The sequence below is a fragment of the Balaenoptera musculus genome, chromosome 13 (genome assembly GCF_009873245.2).
Source record: "Balaenoptera musculus isolate JJ_BM4_2016_0621 chromosome 13, mBalMus1.pri.v3, whole genome shotgun sequence".
Taxonomy (NCBI): Eukaryota; Metazoa; Chordata; class Mammalia; order Artiodactyla; family Balaenopteridae; genus Balaenoptera; species Balaenoptera musculus.
The window spans coordinates 62,001,161-62,021,343 of record NC_045797.1 but is presented as its reverse complement, the minus strand read 5'-3'; positions in this window follow the sequence as shown (position 1 = coordinate 62,021,343).

Below are 20,183 nucleotides of genomic sequence, written 5' to 3'. Positions count from 1 at the left end.
CTAGGGATGTACTGTACAACATCATAAATATAATTAACACTGCCATATGTTATATATGAAAGCTGTTATGAGAATAAATCCTGAGTTTTCATTGCAAGGAAACTTTTTTTTTCTGTTTCTTTAATTTTCTACTTTCATGAGATGATGGATATTTACTAAACTAATTATGATAATCACTTCATGATGCATGTAAATCAAATAATTATGCTTACATCTTAAGCTTATACAGTGCTCTATGTCAATTATATCTCAATAAAGTGGGCAAAAAAATAAAATAAATTTTAAAAAAAAGAGTTTCTAAAGATATGATCATCCTCCTTTCTCTGGTACAGAGAGGAAGACACTCTTACAAATGGTGATTTCCTTATAAATGTAAATGAATCTTAGGAAAGGGGAACTTCTACTTGGTTTTCAGAGTTTCTCCCGTTGTTTCTTAAAAATAATCAGCTTAAAATAATCCTTATACTGAAAAGGTATATTTGGGGGTGACAAATTCTGTTCCCCTTCACTATCTATTCTAGCATAGTGGCATTAATGGATAATATATTGACTAATTTCTGTTTCAGATTCTGTTCCAAGTGCTTGATATGGAATACATTATTAATCTTCAAAAAATAGCTAGAAGCTATTATTCTCCCTATTACAAAGATAAAAACAAACAAACAAAATAGATTAAGCGATGTGGCCAAGGTGAAATTTTAGTGTGATTAAAGCTACGATTTAAACCTAGGTAGTCTGACTTCAGATTCCATGTTTTTAGCCATTATAATATATAATCTCATGTATAATCTAATCAAACATATTCACTTTCTTCATTGCTGCTGCCCTAGTCCACAGTTATCTCTTGTTTGGATTGTTGTAGTTGTCTACAACCAGCCCTCTGCTCTCACTCCTTCTACCTACTATGTACTCTCCCAATGAGCAAGAATATTTGAATATAGATTGTGTGACTCCCCTTTTAAATCCTTTGGATGGCTTCCAATTCTGCTTGGAGTAAAAACCAAAAGACCTACCTAACGATTTACATGATTTACTTTCTCACATGATTTATTTTATACCAAACACTTCAATTTCACCTCATGCATGCTGTCACCTCTTGCAGACTTCACCCTCCATACTTGCCTCCATTTCGTTTTTTGATTAGCACCACAGTCTCTCCATCTTCTTGTACTTGTTTTTTTCTCCCTCCAAAACTCTATCTTAGCTTCTTTATTGCTCTTTACCATGCTTCATTTTCACTTCAAATACTATTTCCTCAGAAAATTTTCTCTGCCTGATTTATTTAAAGGAAAAGTAACCCAAACACCCAGTACTTGTTATTACATGTTATTTGTTTATTTTTTCTCCCTAGCACTTATAACTATTAGAAATGTTTTGTTGATGAAGTTATGTGTTTGTTATCTGGATCCCGAAACTCAAATCTAAACTTCCTGAGGATAAGAATATATGTCTTGTTCGTAATTGTGTTCCCATTGCCTAGAGTATTATCCAAATGCTCTTTTCATTATCCAGTCATGAAATATGAGATTCAGTGTTGAATGGTTGGTGAATTAAAATATAAAATTGAAGACGTTTTATTTTGTTTGGTTTTATCCCAAATCTATAGGTAAGGAGAGAAAAGAAGGAAGGAAGGAAGAAAGGAAAGAAGGAAGGAGGGAGGGAGGAAGGGAAGGAAGGAAGGAAGAAAGGAAGGAAGGAAGGAAGGAAGGAAGGAAGGAAGGAAGGAAGGAAGGAAGGAAGAAAGGAAAGAAGGAAGGAGGGAGGGAGGAAGGAAGAAGGAAAACTTTTGTTACAATGTGTATTCTTCTTTTCTTTGACTTCTCCAGCAGAGTACAAAGTATCTCTAAGGACATATCCATCCCTAATTCAGGAGATTTGACTAAGAAAGTAAAATGGAAAACAAAGGAGTGAAAATTTTATTTATGCTTTCAAGATTAAACAAACACAACAAATTGATAAGGTGATTCTAAAAAATACTTGAGACAGTTAAGATTAAGCATAAAGTCAAGCAAGTAATAAATATATTTTTGTCTTTTATGGATGACAAAGATTCTTAAATTACTATTTGGGTTTCAAAGACAACTTAACTCTTATTTTGAAGTATTTATTATGGGCCTTAACATGTAGGGATCCGTCAATAAAATAGTTTAAATTCCAGCAATATGATTTTCACTTATTAAACAATCATTAGGTAAGATTGCATCATTGACAGCTTTTCCCATTATCCAGTCATGAAATGTGCTTTACTGTTTTTCTGTGCCCTCTTTTACTATGCAACTGGTGGTTGCTACTGGAATTGCTGGCATAATGCTGGGAGGTCTTAATATTCTTCCATTCTTATCCCAGACTCTTTATGATACTCCAACAGCTTTTCTGTATCTTTCATAATCACACTATGTAGGTGTTCTTATTTCCTCCTCTTTCCCACTCCACAAGCATCCAAGAAAACAGAAAATAGAACTGCCTCTTTTACTGTCCCTTATTCCATGCTCAAAGAACTGCTACAAGACTGCTTGTCTAAGGTGAGAACTGAACTGGAGAGAATGAGTCCAAAGACCAAATCCTTCTTCTGAATTCTGTTCTCAGTGGAAGGTATCAAATAAAATAATACAATGTTTTCCTCTCCACACTCTCTTTGAAAAGGAACACCATCAAGCTGTTCCCCATTTCCCAGATGTCATCTCCCATTGACAGGAAAACTTGAAACACACAACAGTCATTTCTAAATGCACTCCTCCTACCTGGTGACCCACCCTTCTGACCCTCACATACAATGGAATTCAGGGGAAAACATGAAATGGACTTGTGAGTTATAGAGAGTGTTTAGTACATGCAAGCTCTTTGGTTCACAGCTAAACCCTCTGCCTGTGAGGCACAATAACGAAGAAATGAGTCAACACTCACTGGAAAAGATGAAGGTGCCTCTGTCACAAAGGATAAGAGTCATCTCTTTCATGAGTGTTTTATAAGTTGACTTATGTACCCAGTCAAGCGTTAAAATCTATTTTTTAAAATGACTACTTCACAATACATATTTTTGGGTGTTGGGGAAGGGGAATGTATCAAGCAGCCAAAAATGAGGTGGTAACTTATTTTTAATTTTTTATTCTGGTCCCTCTATGTTCTCAGACTCAAGATAATAATGCCATGATAATATTCCATTTATCTCACTTTGTTTGTATTTAATTGGATGACATTTCCAGGGGAAGAATTCTCAATTTCAAAGACAATAAATTAGAAACTGCTTAGAAATTCTCCCCTAGAATGAATCAGCTCTCTTTTTCAATGGATAGTATTGTCCTTGCTACTAATCTTAAAGTACTGCCAAAACAGAAAAATAAATATGCTTCAACAATAGTTAATACTTCTAGAGGGAATTTTCCCTGAAAACTGCTTTTGTCTGCATCCTACCTAAAGTGAAAAAAACAAAGAAAAAACCAACCACATACTTCTTAAGGAAAAGAACTTTCAGAAAGTGCAGAAAAATAAAAGAAAAAGGTCAGTTATTTGAGGATAGCTACTTTTAAAAAATAGGTAATATATTATTAAGCACAGAATTCTGGCTTCAATTCTTCATTTTGAGAGCTGAGTAAAATCACAAGGGAGCTTTAGAAAATATGTGTCACTTACTGCTTTTTCAGTCAGTTCTTTACTTGGTACAAAGTGTAATCTTTAGCAAGGGAAAGAAAATAGAAAATGCTAAGATTCAGATTCTTAAGAACATATGCACAAGGTTTCTTAATAGTTAATTTTCCTTTCCATTATTTTTGGTTTTCTTCCAAAGGGCACAGCAAGATTTTGCAGAATATTGTTCAGTTCAGCATTAACAGAGCACCTGCTGACAAGTCTAAAACATTAAATCTTATACTTTGAGATTCTACAAATAATTATTAGCAATATTAAGTTTTCTTTCATTTTTAATACAGTATAGATGCAAATGTAAGTGCGTGTGTATGTGCACGTATATGTGTGTGTATGTGTGCATATATAACTTAGTATAAGAACAGTGGGTAGTCCCCTGTGCTTTTGCTATTATAGATTTAACAATAATTTACTAAGAAATTGAAACCATAGAGATTTCTGAACAGCTGTATTATTTAATTCCATGTTAACATAAACTGAAGGGTATTGGTACCCTATCTTAAGATAGTTCATAAATCAGCAAGCACAGATGGGCACATTATGGAGGACAGCAGCCTGTGAACTTTTAACTCTGTTCTGTGACTCAGAAAAAAAAAATTTATTCACCAAGCTGTTTTTTGTTTTTTCTCTGAGATAGCCTAGTACATGACAGTACTCAGCTGAATTACAAAGCAGAGTACATGGCATAACGGAGATCCAGGCACAGTGTGGATATAGGATCCTAAAAAAGGATAAATTTGAGGCAAATCTATGGTTTGAGGAAAGAACTAAAAGGTTCTAGGATTGAGAATTTCTTCGTGCTAATGGGATGGTAATTCTGGTAACTCTTCAAAAGCTAAAAATATTGGATCACAATAAAAAAGAAAAAGGAAGAGAGAGAGACAGAAAGAGAGGGAGGGAAGGAGAGAGGGAGGGAGGGAGGGAGGAAGGAAGGTTCTATTACTTATCATGTGAATTTTATAGAATACCCTGAAACTCAGAGAAATGAATGACTTACCTAAGGTCACTCAGCTGGTAAGTGACAGAATGCACGTTCAATTTGGGTCTTTTGGACCAAATCTCCTCTCCTTTCTACCACATTATACTGAATATCCTAAGTTTGTGTTCAGAGAACTAAGGTCTGTCTCATCTTGCTGAGTTTAAAATATAAAGAGAAATATTAGGTAGTTCACTAGGATTTTTTTTTTCATCCTGAATCAATTTAGCTGTAGTATCTTATGCTATATCTATATATGGCATCAAACCATTAGTTTTCCAGTTGATGCCTTTCTCGCTGCTATCAATGCTCTGCCAATCAAACTTAGAAAATAGTAGGGTTAAAATAGCTGCATGTGGCCATTTTTTTCACCTGCCTTGAAGACAAAAATAGATTAATTTTGTAACAACTCAATCCTATCATTTCGCAATGTCACAATCAGTCCAAATGTTACATATACATAAGTCCATGAAAGAAGCTTGGGTTCCTCTTTCAAAGACAGCATGGCAAGATTAATTCTAGTCAGGACATAGCCCAGAATCAGAAAAACTGGTGTAAAATGGTGGAACAAATGGAGCAACCATAATCCAGGATCTGGGCATGAACAAGAGCCTGAATCAAGCAGCCTGGGAGCCCAGGATAGCAGAAGGGGAACAGAAGAGTCAGGGACACTGAATTCTGGAGATTATAAGGAGCCCAGAGGGGCAGAAGGAAGAGATGAGAACACGGAGAGGGATTATCTGGTGGCTTAGAACTCTTGCAGCTGACTTACATCCCCTAGACTGCTGGCTAATCTCTAAGTGGTAAGAAACACAGACCTAGGTAAGAGGTTTTTAAAATTAAAAGCAGAGGGCTTCCCTGGTGGCGCAGTGGTTGAGAATCTGCCTGCCAATGCAGGGGACACGGGTTCGAGCCCTGGTCTGGGAAGATCCCACATGCCGCGGAGCGACTGGACCCGTGAGCCACAATTACTGAGCCTGAGCGTCTGGAGCCTGTGCTCCGCAACAAGAGAGGCCGCGACAGTGAGAGGCCCGCGCACTGCAATGAAGAGTGGCCCCCGCTTGCCACAACTAGAGAAAGCCCTCGCACAGAAACGAAGACCCAACACAGCCATAAATAAATAAGCAAATAAATAAATAAAATTAAAAGCAGAAATAATAACATATTAGTATCATTAATTTTTCATATTTACATTTCCAAAGGTTTCAGAAAGCAGCAGTTTCTATTTTATTAAAAATCTCTGGATTCAATTTTTTTTCTAAGTTATCTGATATTTCAACCCACATTAAATAAATGCCTAAATGAACAAGTGTTTATGAAGAACATCCTACATGCATAAACTCACAACAGGTATTGTGAAGAATATAAAAAGGGATTAAGACAAAGTTCTTGCCATTAGAGACCCACGGACTTTGGAGAATGAGAGCTCAACTATGTGATACTAATTATGAAATGCAGTAAGAACTAATAAAGAGATTTGATTTGCTTAGATATAATAGTGTTTTTGCATGTTCTTGGAACTGGGGCTCAGCAAGGATTAGGTAGGCAATAAAGTGAAGGCAAGTCCAATGACTGTATCTAAAAACAGCATCCTAGTAAAACTGGAACATGTAGATTTTACTGTCCCATATTATGCTATAAGTGGATCTTGGTGAGCTTCTCTGATGTTTCATAGGTGTGAACCTGAGTAAGGAAGGGTCTTCCTCTATTTGGCGGGCCATCTTCTTCAAAAAGAGAGACACGTGGGAAGTGGTGAGGTAGGAAGCTCACCACGGCCCAGCAGCCACTTAAGCAGACTCTACTGTGGCACAAATCACAGGAGAGAATTAACAGACATTGCCCTCACTTAGAGGAGAACATTAGAACATTTCCACAGTGCTGAAGGGACAGGAAGGAGTCAGACCTCCAAGAAATTAGGAAGTGTTCGAATAGAGTAATGAGCATGTTATGCAATAACTTGAAGGTCAGGCAAAGGAGTTAGGCTTTGATGCAATTAGCCTCCTGTCCTCTACTCTGAAACAAACAAAAAACCCAAGCTTTTGAAGAAGAAAGCCTAGACTTGTGTAGCGGGTAGGGGCAGAGGGGTGATTGTTGTTGAATCCATCCTACTCTCCTTTACCTGAATGGATCTATTTATGTCTCAGTGTTCAGCAAGGAATATCTCAAGGCTCAATATATTATAACCTCCCTTTTTCATTTTAAACTCTCTGATTAGGAGACATATCCACCAAAGTCTTCTATTATTATCTTTACGAAGATTTGCAAAAACCACTCTCCTGGCTGGTAGGTATGCAGCAGCCCTGTATCTCTAGCTGCGGCTGAACAAAGCCATTTAAATACCCTGACATTCCTTCAAACTAATAACTGTCAAACTAATAAATTCAGACTGTGGAAATACAAACATAACATTTTAATTATGCAAGAAAGTCCTATCAATATTCCTCTTTTTTTCCTCTTTCTTTTTACTTACATTTTTACTCAATCTCCTGGTCTGAAAAGTTTGAGGTCCTTTTTAAATTTTCCTTTTCTGTCATCAAATCTAGGACTTTTATGTTAATGTCTCATATATTTCCTTTTCTTTTAATTCAAACTGCTGTTACTCTAGAGTGAGTTTTTCATTTTACTGTTAGACTAATGATGTCTTGTCAACAATCAGTGATTGTAAATGTTGAACACTTGCAATAATCTTCAAGTTCATCTCTTTTAAGACAAGCTCCCTCCAGTTAAATCTATCCTGTGATGTTCTGTTGGATTTCTCCTACCAGTATATTGCTCTACACTTATTCTACATGCTTCTTTCCATGCTTCTTCCTCTTCAACAGAGCTTTTAAAATTCTTTTACCAAAGCACGCCTATGTTCACAGGAAATCCTATACGGGGTTGCTATAGGCTAACAGATGAAAATCGTTGCTGGGAATAAGGTGGGGGATGAGGTATGGGGAGCGTTGGTAACCAGCCTCTCACTTATAGCCCTCCTTTCCACTATAGTTCACCAGGGGGGTAGGAGAGAGAATATGCTATGTGGTCCCTAAGGAGCAGAATTTGAAAACAACTAAAATTACATGTCTAGTCAAATCCATTTCACCTCTTCTTACCTATACATGCCTGGTACTTAACCCACCTGAAAACTTTTGCTCATTTCTCTCATTCTTTTTTTTTTTTTTTAATCCTTTCTCTTACTCTCTGACCTACCTTTTCTCCAAGACTCACAACTTTCCTCCTCTATGAAACTGACTGAGGCCATAGAAGCCTTAATGATAACTTCCTCCTCTCAAACCTGTATTTGCTGCATGCGATTCATTTGAAACATGTGCTACTTTGCGTTGATACATGTAAAAATGATAGAGAGATAATAGATGATAGATATGATAGATGATAGATAGACAGATAGATAGATTGATAGATAGACCCTATCTCTACATTTAATTTCCCTCTGCTTTAAAGGCTGGCAATGCATCTCTTAGTTATTTGTAAGCCTAAGATTCAAAACAACATCAATATAAAAAGTGTTTTAAAATTATGGTACTGATATTTTAATTAAGATTAGACTAGCAGGAGTGGGCATATTTTTTGAAATGGAAAATAGAAGTAAGGAAGTCTGGACAGATGTAATATTTATCTCTGCAATGAATGACTGACAGCAAAAGATAGAGTTTGATGACATCTACTGTACACCATGATCAGCCAGTCATAAAACAAAGTATTAAAGCAGTTATATGCAGTTGAAAACAAAACATAGGAGAACATGAAAAATCATCAAATACTCTAAATTTAAGGAAGTATCACTTTATATTTCTCAAATTAATCTGTGTTTTAATTAATAAGTCATGCTGGAAAGGGTGTTATGAAATGGGTAATCTTATATACTGAAGGTGGAAGTGAAAATGTATTGGAAAGACTCGACAATATACACCTAGAACCTTAGAAAAATTGCCATTTCTAAAACCTATAGTTCTATTTTTAAAAGTCTATGCAATAAATAATCAGAGATATAGACAAATGTTTAAGCACAAAGATGATAGGCTAACATATCAGTGACAAAATAATTGAAATATCCAACAATAGAGAAACAGTAAATTATGATGCATCCAGTTAATAAAATAGTATGATAAATAATAAAATAAAATATTACCTAGGAAATTCTAACAACTTGGGAACAAGTTTATAACAACATGGTAAGTGATAAAACCAAATGATAAATATTTGTTCAGCATCTTCATGACTATATAAACTGAATAGAAAGAAAATTGGAAGGAAATAAAAGTATTAACTGTGATTGCCTCTAGGCAATAGTATCCTGTTCATTATATTTTCTATACTTTAAATTTTTTGTGTAATGAGCATGCATTTATTTATATCAAGACTTTTTTAATTCAATCAATGCTTATAAGACCAAGGTCTAAGGTAAATTTGAGATTCTCCTTTACTATACTCCCACACTCCAAATAATAAATCAAATTACATGAGAAAAGGACCAGCTACAACTTGGCAATGATGTAAGAGACCTGGAGAAGGCTCTGCTCTGCCGCCTGCTGGGAGGGGGTTCAACTCCAACCCAAGCTTCTTGGCTAAGCTGGACCAGCTGCTGCATGAGGGGCTTTGGAGTCTGTAAAACTGGTAAAGTGTTGTAGTTCCCAGAAAGCTCCTCCACCCCTAAGACGTACTATCTAAGCAAAAAAACTGCTGAGAAAGTCATGTGTGTGGCCTTAGCAATAACCAGATGTGAAGCTGAAAAATACCTTTCTAAACTTGTAGTAATAAAAAGTAAATTTCTATTCGCCAACCTAAAGGGAGGACTGAATTAACTGTTGATTTTCTCCAGAGAAAAGTTTACAAAATATTTGCCTTAGGAGAACATGATCATTCGAATGCATCCAAAAATATAGAAAAAAATATAGATGTGTACCAGGCAGTTAATTAGTAATAACTTTGTTTCACTTTGTGATGTTTATAGTGTTTGTCAGCTTTTCAACATTTATAATTTGTTCAGTTTCTTTTCTCCTTCTAAATACATACTTATTTACATACTAAATTTGGTATCTGTAATGTTAAATTATTTTTCTTAAAGAGGACCCTCCAAAAAGTATAAATACCCCATAAAATCTGAATCCATTCCTATTACAGAAAGAGAAATTATAGGGCTGAGGTCAGAGACCTTGGACTCACTCTTATTTATAGAAATACAGTCTGCAAGAGTCAGGGTTGGGACAGATATAAGGTTAGACACTGCGAAATATCAAAAGATGTCAAGATGTGTATGCTCTTTTCTGGTTGTGTATTATACTTAAAAAGGTTGAAACAAAATGCACAAGGATTTCAAGGAATATGTCAACAGTCAGTGTGATCCATGTGGTATCTGAGGGAAAGAACATACAGGACCTTTTAGACATCTGTATGTCTAAACAAACATCTGTATGATGTTTACAGATTCTTTGTACTTACATGGAAGTTTTATGGAATTATTTAATTAATGGCTCTTAAATCTTTTAAACTTTGTTTTCCTATAGAGAAGTCATCATTGATGGTATTCACATACATAACAAATTGGGATGGTAGTGGTCAGGGTTAGACTCAGTTTTTAGAACAGTGCCTGTAATTCTACCCATTTATTTTCCACTCCAAAAAAGAAAAAAAAAAATCACACTAAATGATAAAGATAAAATGTAGGCCTCTTCTTCTGTGGTTATATTATTATAATCTTTTTTTTCATTGCTTCAATTCAATTTATTTCTCTCTGCATTGGCCAGAATTTTTGAACAATGTTATATAAGTATAGTGATTATAGGGAAATTTTATCTTGTCTTGATTTTAGTAGAGATGATTTTTAAGGAAGATGTGACAATTTTGTTTTAGGAAACCATTTATTTTTATCATTAGAGGTGTATCTTTCCATTCTTAGATATCGAAAGACTTTGTTTTTTGTTTTTTCTGATACAAAGGCTAAAATATTATTAGTATTTTTGTAACATATCTTTCAACCATCATATGCCTACTATCGTATGCCATTATATATATATATATATATATATACTATCATATATTAATACATGCCATATGCAATTATCACATACTCATGTCAGCCAGGCATTGTCAATGCTACATGTTAACCACATTATGCCATTTAATATACTGATTTTATGGATTAAACAGTATTTATTCTTCTGTAGTAGTTTCAAATTAGTTTAAATTGTATAGAAGTATGTTAATATGTTTTCCTTATAAAAATCTAAGCTATGTCAGATAAGCTCAAGTCCTCACTTTCTTCCAAATTTCTCCCTCAAATCCTTAATTAGTTACATAAGGTTATACATATTTTCTTTCTATGTGCTTTCTATATATTTATACATATAGCCATAGAACATATTTTATCACTGTGATTTTATATTTTACATAAATGATTTTATATCATATATGTTTTTCTAAAACTTTCTTTTTTCACAAAAATATGTATTTTGGAAATCTTTGATAACATGTAAATCTTCTTTATTCTTTTTAATTGTTGCAAAGTATTCTGTAGTATTAATCACAATAGAGTTTATTGAGCCACTCCCCTTTTTAGGCTGTTTCATGTAATTATACCATATTAAATGATACTACAAATCAACTTCCTTGTTCATGTTTTCCATGCACTCTATCCTGGGAAACTAGAATAGATATTAGGAAACGGCTTTAATTAGATCATAGGATATATCCAACTTTAAGGTTATTAAAATCTTCCAAATCACCTCCAAATATACTGAACCACAAGCTGTGAATGAGAGCACCAGTATTGTATATCCTTGCCAAAACTGGTATAATAAGACTCTAAAACCTTTGCTAGTCTGGTGGATTGAAAAATGATATCTCACTGATATAATGATTAGCAATATAATGATTACTACTAAGTTTCAATCATATTTTCATTGTCATTTGCATCTTCTTGTCTGAATTGCTTATTCCTATACTTTGTCTATTTTATTTTTATTTTATTTTTTTAGCATTTCTATTACTTTAATTTTTTAATTTATGGATAAATAAGGTCATAATTCTTTCATTCAGAGAATGACAGTGGCATACTTTCTATATTATTCATGTATTTCTACTTTTTTTTTTGAGAATTGTATGCAGGTGTTTTTTAAAAATTTTTATTGGAATATAGTTGATTTACAATGTTGTGTTAGTTTCAGGTGTACAGCAAAGTGAATCAGTTATACATATACATATATACACTCTTTTTTAGATTCTTTTCCCATATAGGCCATTATAGAGTATTCAGTAGAGTTCCCTGTGCTATACAGTAGGTCCTTATTAGTTACCTATTTTGTATATAGTAATGTGTATATGTCAATCCCAATCTCCCAATTTACCTCCCCTGCCTTATCCCCTGGTAAACATAAGTTTGCTTTCTACATCTGTGACTCTACTTCTGTTTTGTAAATAAGTTCATTTGCACCCTTTAAATTGAATTATTTGCGTTAGTAAAATTTTGAACACTAATAATTTGTCTGATATATGTTTCATGTATTTTCTTTACATATTGCATACAGATAAATTTATCTAATCTCATCCTTCATGTATATAACTTTTTTTTTCTTTGGAACTTCTTTCCTTCCATAAAGGCCATGAGCATGTTATCCTATATATTCATTTGTGTATTTTTATAAATATGTTTTATTTAGGGTTTTCATATTAATATTTTGTCTGTTTTTATTATTAGTTTTTAAAGTTGTTTATATATCTGGAATCTTTTATGAAAGTTTACGGTAATAAACTAACTTAACATTTTCTAATGGAGAGACAATTTTCCTAACTTGATTTATTGACTAATTCATCTTTTCCATACTAACACTATATGTGATGTTTATATTAAATTGCCTTATATTTATGAATTTATAAGCTCTAAATTATATATTATTTTAAATTGCTATAGTTGTTTATCTATGAGTATAAATACTAACAGTACAACTTTACTTACTATAGATTTACAATATATTTAATTACTAGGTATAATAAGTCTCCCTGCTTTCAATGAACCCATGAAATTGCTCTCCCCATCATTTCTCCAAAAGCTTTTTTAGCTATAATTGCACACCTATTTTCTCATATATATTTTTAGGTTACATGAAAAATCTTTCTAGGATTCTTATTAAGTACAGTCCACCCTGAAGGGACTGGGGCAGGGAAAACACAAGATGAGCAAGGAACATCTTGCCATGCTGGAAAGCAGGAAACAAAAGGATGCAGACATGTCAAAGGGACTTAGGAGTCAACCTGAAAGAGGTCCCAAAGGTAAGGCTGGAAAAACTTGAGCAACAAAATAAATAGCATAGTACTGAATTATACTCAAAGTATAAAATAAAGGTACATGAGCCAACTTAGACATAAATAAATGAAAGGACACATAATTAAATTGACACATATATCTTACAGAATAATCTCAAATAATATATGTAGGTATGTCCCCCTCCAGAATGTTAATTCTCTATTATTCTTGAGAAAAATATAGGCTTTGTCATTTTAGGAGGTGATTAACTTATTTGGACTCAAACTGCAAACTCTGTGCTTTGGGGTCAGTTCAAATCGCAGTTCAGTTATCTTATTCTTAGCTGGGCTGTTGAGAGTCTGCCAACATGTGTATGGTTCAGGGTTCATCCAGAGATTTGGGCAGAGTTTATATTAAAAAATTGGAAGCTTTCCTTCCAGCTCTGTCCTTTGCAGGATCCTCCCTCTCCTACTACATTCTAGCAACTATGGTTTCCTGAAACTTGTCCTTTGTTTCTCCAAGGCCAGAAGGAAGTGACTAAGGGTTTTCTATTGGAGTGTCAGTCACACTGCATTGTGTCTGTGGCCTGGCATCAGGCTGAAAACTATAAACCAGTGAGTCATCCCCTTTTCCTAGTGTCAATGTGTCTCTAAAATTTGCTTTATTTGTTCATCCTCCAGTGCCTTCAGGTGGTCTTTACTTCTTATTAATTTTGTACAAGTTAATAGTTATTTGCATCAATCATACTGGAAACAGTATGATCAATACATATTTTAAAATAAACTTTTAATTTAGTTGCAAAGAAACTACAGAAAGTTCCCATATACCCCATCCCAGAGAGTTGTTAACTTCTTATATTAAAATGATGCATGTGTCGCAACAAAGAAACCAACATTAGTACATTATTAACTAAAGTCCAGAATTTATTCATATTTCATGTGTTCATCTAAGACATTTTCCTCTGCTCTAGGATTCAAGCCAGGATCTCATATTACATTTAGTCATTATATTTACTTAGTTCCCTCCAATCTTTGACTGTTTCTAAGTTTTTCCTTGTTTCTTCATTCTCTTGATAATTTTGAAGAGTACTGGTCAAGTGTTTTATAGAATGTCCCTCAATCTGGATTTTGTGTGATGTTTTCCTCATGGCAAATTGTGGTTATGGGTTTGGAGGAAGAATAACACAGAAGTGTTCTTTTCATCATATTGTTTTAGGGGTACATACCATTGACATGACTTATCACTGATGATGTTATCCATGATTATATGGCCAAGGTTTCTTCACTGTAAAGTTAAAGTTTTCCCTTTCTATATGCTAGTCTTTGGAAGTAAGTCACTAAGTGCAGTCCCCACTTGGGGAGAGAAGGGAAAAAGGGGAATTAATCTTCACTTGGGGTTGGGGATAAGAATCTACAGAAATTAATTTGGAATATTTTTATAAGCAATACTTGTCTCTTCTCCTACATTAATATATCTATTCAATCATTTAGTCATATCATAAGGACTCATGTATATTTATTTTATACTTTAGGTTATAATTCAATATTATCTTGTTGCTCAAATTGTCCAGCTTTGGTCACTGGGAGCTCTTCCAGGTTGACTTTGACATGCTCCCATCCTTTTCTTGTTTTTAATACTTTCTTACTCTCTGATGCTACCTTATCTGTGAAATGGGCTAAACCTTTTAAAAGATTTTATAGCTTATAGGAATAACATACTTAATACATGTGAAGTACAAAGAAGAATCCCTCACTAAACATTAGCTATCATTAAGGATGCATGTCTACTTCATATCTAATATTTGTTGAAACACCATTTTTCTCTTTATATTTTTCAGTTGTAGGATAGCTTCTCTAGTGTATCAGATAAATCACTATTTACATGTTCCACAAGGTTAATTCTACTTCTTTACCTCTCCAAGGTGGATTTTAATTGTATTCCTGCATTTTTTTGTATTTCATGGGAATCTCTTTTTCTCACCCATATTTCTTTTCGCCTTTATTGATGTTCTTCTTTCGTTTCATAAAAATATTCTTTTGAAGATGGCAGAAGATTTCTATACATTGTTTTGCTCATACCTAAAATAAATAAAGTTCAGCTTCTGCTATTCTTCCAAGCTGTCAGAAGGATATTTCCCTTGTCCTGCAATATTTTCTTTCCATAGGTCCCACAATAATTTTATTATACTAAATTATCCTTGACACATTTTCAGTCACAATGTATAGTTTTCTCTTGGCTGTACTTAACTGATGATTTGGATTTTCTTGCTTTCTCTAACTGGATTAACACCAGCGGGTCTAGTGGATGTACACTGGTTCCAGCCCAAGTTCTTGTGCCTAGCAAACATTTGTCTCCTGTGGCTGTCCTAGGTTAAAGTGGGCTACATTTGGCTGGAAGCACTAATTGGTATTAAAAACTACATCTCCAATGGACATTGCTTATGAAAACTTTTCAATCTCTACTGCTGCCTTTATTCTTTAACACACATAATAACATAAACCAACCCCCTCAATTCTTCCTTAATTGCCTGCTCTTTCATTTACTGACTTTGCACTTTCAGAATGGATATAGGGTAGAGAGTATTAATGAACTGCGGGGTTTGAGGTAGAGGGAGGAATGAGTGATAATAATATACAAGTCTCAAAAAGCTGTACCTGTAGAATAAGGGGGATAATGTTTGCTTTTCAGTTGAGTCTATTGGGAAGGTAGGCAGCAGGGAAGGTGTATGACAAGAAGTGTCCCTATATCCAAGTATAGGCCTCAGGTTTGTCCTACTTAATGACTTAAATACTAGATATCAATACAGCACAAGTTTCTTAGTTCACTACTATTTGGCATATGAAGAATTATTGGCACTACAGTGTTGTTGCTAAAGAACTAATATTCTTATTGCATATTTGAAAATTTTAGTAATCTCAAAATAATGTGCAAAAGTCCAATTAAAAATCAATAAAGACCATGTTAGACATTGGCAGGTCTCTGGTACATAACATTTGGGGGATGATAGACAATAAAGCATAGAGAACAGATATTATTAAGTCACACAAATACACAATGGTATTATAATTTTCAAACACACAATGGTATTATAATTTTCAAATACACAATGGCAGAAATTCTAGCATGGGGTTTCAAGAATTATGGCCTAATCCAAAATTCCCTCACAGTTCTTTAATGATGCTCATGTAGAGTATAGAATATGAACTGATTAAGGGAAATAATATTTTAATGTAGAGAGTCAATAAAGCTGGAGACATTTATATAAATTTAACACATTTTACCTGAAAGCATTTTTATCTCATTGCCTCTTGAATATATTACATACTATAGTGAATTGTATTTTATGTCTTGTATATATTGTCCCCATAAGTCTTGAATGCAATAGTGTCAAATTTAGGAGAGCACTGTATATTTTGAAATTTCTAAGTCATAATAGGTACAATAGAAATCATGAATTAATTAAATTCTTAACATCTAGATATATCCAGTTTTCCAAAATAGTATCCTAGCATTGAATTCCCAGCATCTTCACAACCCTACTAGATTGACTAATTCACTAACCTTTCAAATGCATTCAAAATTAATTATTAATGACTGATGATAAATAACAGTACTTTGTCATGTTGCAAGGATTAAATGAGCTAATATATTTAAAGTCAGTCTCAGGCCGGATATGTAGTTGCCATATATATACTTAAATTAAAAACTGCACTCTCTTGCCTTTTTGTCACCGGATACTTTAGTGATAAGTTAATGTGAAAATTTTAACGAAAAAAATATTTTGGGATGTGAAGGAAACATTTTTCTGAGGGCCTTTATATTATGTAGTTAGCAACCCACTGCATTTAGCTATTTTGTTCAATAGATAATTGTATTACCACTTACATGAAGAATGTTAGAAAGTGTTAAGTCCTAATCTATGCCAGATATGACACTAAGCACAGTGTCTACCAAGCAGCCCTCCAGAAAGTTACATTTGATTGATATGTTATTTCATTCTATTGTGCAGATAAGGCATAATCTTGTCCTGGTAAAGTCCTCATTTTGCAGAAAAAAAAAATATCTTAATGCTTGTTTCTGTTGTACCACTAAGGTCTTATAATAAATACTCCTATTAAAATGCAGAGTGTCTCCTTCAATGTAATGATAACATCAGCAAATTTCATAAGCATTGGGGCAGCTAAAGCTAGAGAATTGATTAACTCTCTTACAAAGTGACCCTAATTCAACTAATTAGATGTTGAACAGGTGTTAAAGTACAGCTCCAGTGATTCATTATTTTCTTCGGGAGCTCTACCTATCTCATTTAAAGTTCCTAAAATTTAAAACAGTCCAGTCCATCTGAATACTTATAAACATGAGGTCTCTTTGTACTGGAAAATCTATCTATAATAATTCTAATATACATGCAGGAAGCTATTTGCTAGATTCAAAGCTTAGTAAGCAACTCAGGCAGACCTGTGGTCTTTGTCATTAATTTATTGTCATTTGGAGAGGCCATTCTCACTACCATTTATCATTAAACACCAGTACCTGGACCCATATTAAACTGTAACTTGAAAATAGAGAAAGCTCACAGTACTCTGCATGGATGAAGGACTCCGGAGAATCGACTTTCAAGTTTCCACACTAAAAAATGTCTTTGGGTCAGTAATCACTATGAGATAGGAAAGTAGATACAAGCTTCTTACTGTTTCTATTTCTTGCTGTGTATTTCCCTCTCCTGTGGTGGAGTCCTACAGTAGAAGATAGAGATAACAATGTTTCCGCAATCAGATGTTTTAATATCGATAGACTTGGCTATTGAAGAAAATGGGCATCAGTTACAGTATTATTATCAATAATAGTACTTTAGTAAAAACATACTGTTTAAATTCATGTTTCTTATGTGCCAGGGAATGTCCTAAGCCTTTTAGGCCTTTTTATTCATTTAAACCTTATGTGAACTCTCTGTTGTGGGTGTTATTATCCTCATTTACATAAGGATAAACTGAAATTCAGTCTAGTAACCATATGTGAAGCAACAGTATGTGAAGGAACATAATCACGTCTAAGTAGTTCTAGAGCACATACTTTCAAATAACGTACTGTGAGTCCCTCCTTTTCATGACTCTATGTCACAGCTCAGAGTTGAGCACTGGGAAAAAATAAAGGAATCTGGACTGGAAATCTAAGAGTAAACATTTATATTAAAGTGCAGGTGTCCATGTTGTTTCAATTAGAAGTTCATATAAAATTGCCAGGAGCACTGCCTGTGTATTTAAATAATGGAGTCAATTTTGCATATTTCTACTGTTACCATTCCTTGTTCTAAGCTTTCCTGCTTCGTTAGATTTTCCTTTGGATTCTCGCCTCTATTTATATTTTGCACCTCTCACCATGCTCCTGAAAAATACTCTTATTTACTCTTGATTCCCAGGTCAGATAGCAGCAACCCACACTTCTATTAACAGTACTTCCTAGTTTTCTCTTCATATATTTATTAATATGATTCATTCATTTATATGATTTAAACTAAGCAGCTATAACAAAGAGATTTCCAAAAATACAGTGACTGAGGGAAGATGGAAGTCTAAGGAATGACTCTCATCCTTGAGACATAGTATTGCTCTCTGGGTTTATTTATTTCCTGGAGATCAGAAAAAGGAAAGAGGAAGTGGAGGGCAAGGAGCTTCCTCTAAGGATGGGACCCAGAAATGAACTTTTGCACATATACTGAAAACTGATAGCAAGGGGGCCTGGGGAATATAGTCTCTAATTGCTAACACTCTCTAGGTGCATCAGAGAGGGAGCCAGGGTCTTAATTATAAGTTGAGTAATTGGAGAATGAATACTGATATCAATAACTGTCTCTTCCACAAGATTCAAACACTTTAGTTGCAGATCAGAGACACACTTTGTCTATTTATTTTCTTATCCCATTGCATTCCCAGCTATACATGTTTCTTATCCAGTTCCCTTAGCCTGCATGTCCCCAAATCAAAGTATAATTATTAAAAGTTCAAGAACAGCAATCACAACACTCAGCAATCACAACACTCAGCAATCACAACTCTATTTAAGATGAATAGAGTTGGAAGCCAATGTAATGGTCATAGTTGGGCAAGAGGTCAGACCATAAGAAATAAACACAGAACAACATAGGCAAAATAATCCGATTGTTCAGTGTTTCTATGCATTTTAAACGGAGGCTGACCAATAATCTGGCCCATATATTTATTTGTAGTTTAGTTGATTGTTCTGACCTCACTTCTTACAAAATTTGATATTTGTAAGACAGACTATGTCAGACAGGCTGTGAAATTACATAGCACCAGAGAGCTAATATGGCTGATTAGAAAATAATGCTAAGGACCAAAAATACAATTTCAGTTCTTTACTATAGTGAATTGCTTTTTTTTTCAGGGGCTTTGCCACAGAAATTATCCACATGCTGTCTCAGCGGAGTTGTTTCCAGATAGTTCAGGATCCTTGTTTCTCTATCCTGATTTTAAAAGGCCCTTTTTCAATGTGATAGCCTAATCTGAACACAGCAATCTTGATGGGAAATAAATAGAAAATATTATGTGTCTATTTGCACAACAGGTTTTATTTGTTTTTAGCAGCCATGTCAGGGTCACTGTTGAACCACATGAGGTCCACGCCAATTAAAATTCTCATAGGGGTTGTGACCAAGATGGTAGAGTAGGAAGACCCTGAGCTCACCTCCTCTCAAGATTACAACTACTTACAGAGTATCTATCTATGCAAATGACCTTCAGACCAGCAGAAAAGATTTTCCATCACTAAGGATATAAAGAAGCAACCACAATGAGATGGGTGATGGGGCGAAGGCGTGTTATAGTCAACACCCATATCCCGCTGTTGGCAACCCACACATGAGAGGATAATCACAATTGCAGAGGCTCTCCCCAAGGAGTAAGGGGTCTGAGCCCACATCAGACTTTACCAAGTGGGATTTACCCCAGGGATGCAAAGGTAGATCAATATTTGCAAATCAATCAATGTGATATACCATATTAACAAACTGAAGAATAAAAATCATACTATTTCAATAGATGCAGAAAAAGCTTTTGACAAAATTCAACATTCATTTATGATAAAGACTCTCAAGAAAGTGGGTAGATAGAATGAACCTCAACATAATAAAGGCCATATATGAGAAACCTAGAACCACCATCATACTTAACATGAAAAGCTGAAAGTATTTTCTCTATGATCAGGAGCAGGACAAGGATGCCCACTCTCACCACTGTTAGTCAACATAGTATTCAAATTCCTAGGCACGGCAGTCAGAAAAGAAAAATAAATAAAAGAAATCCA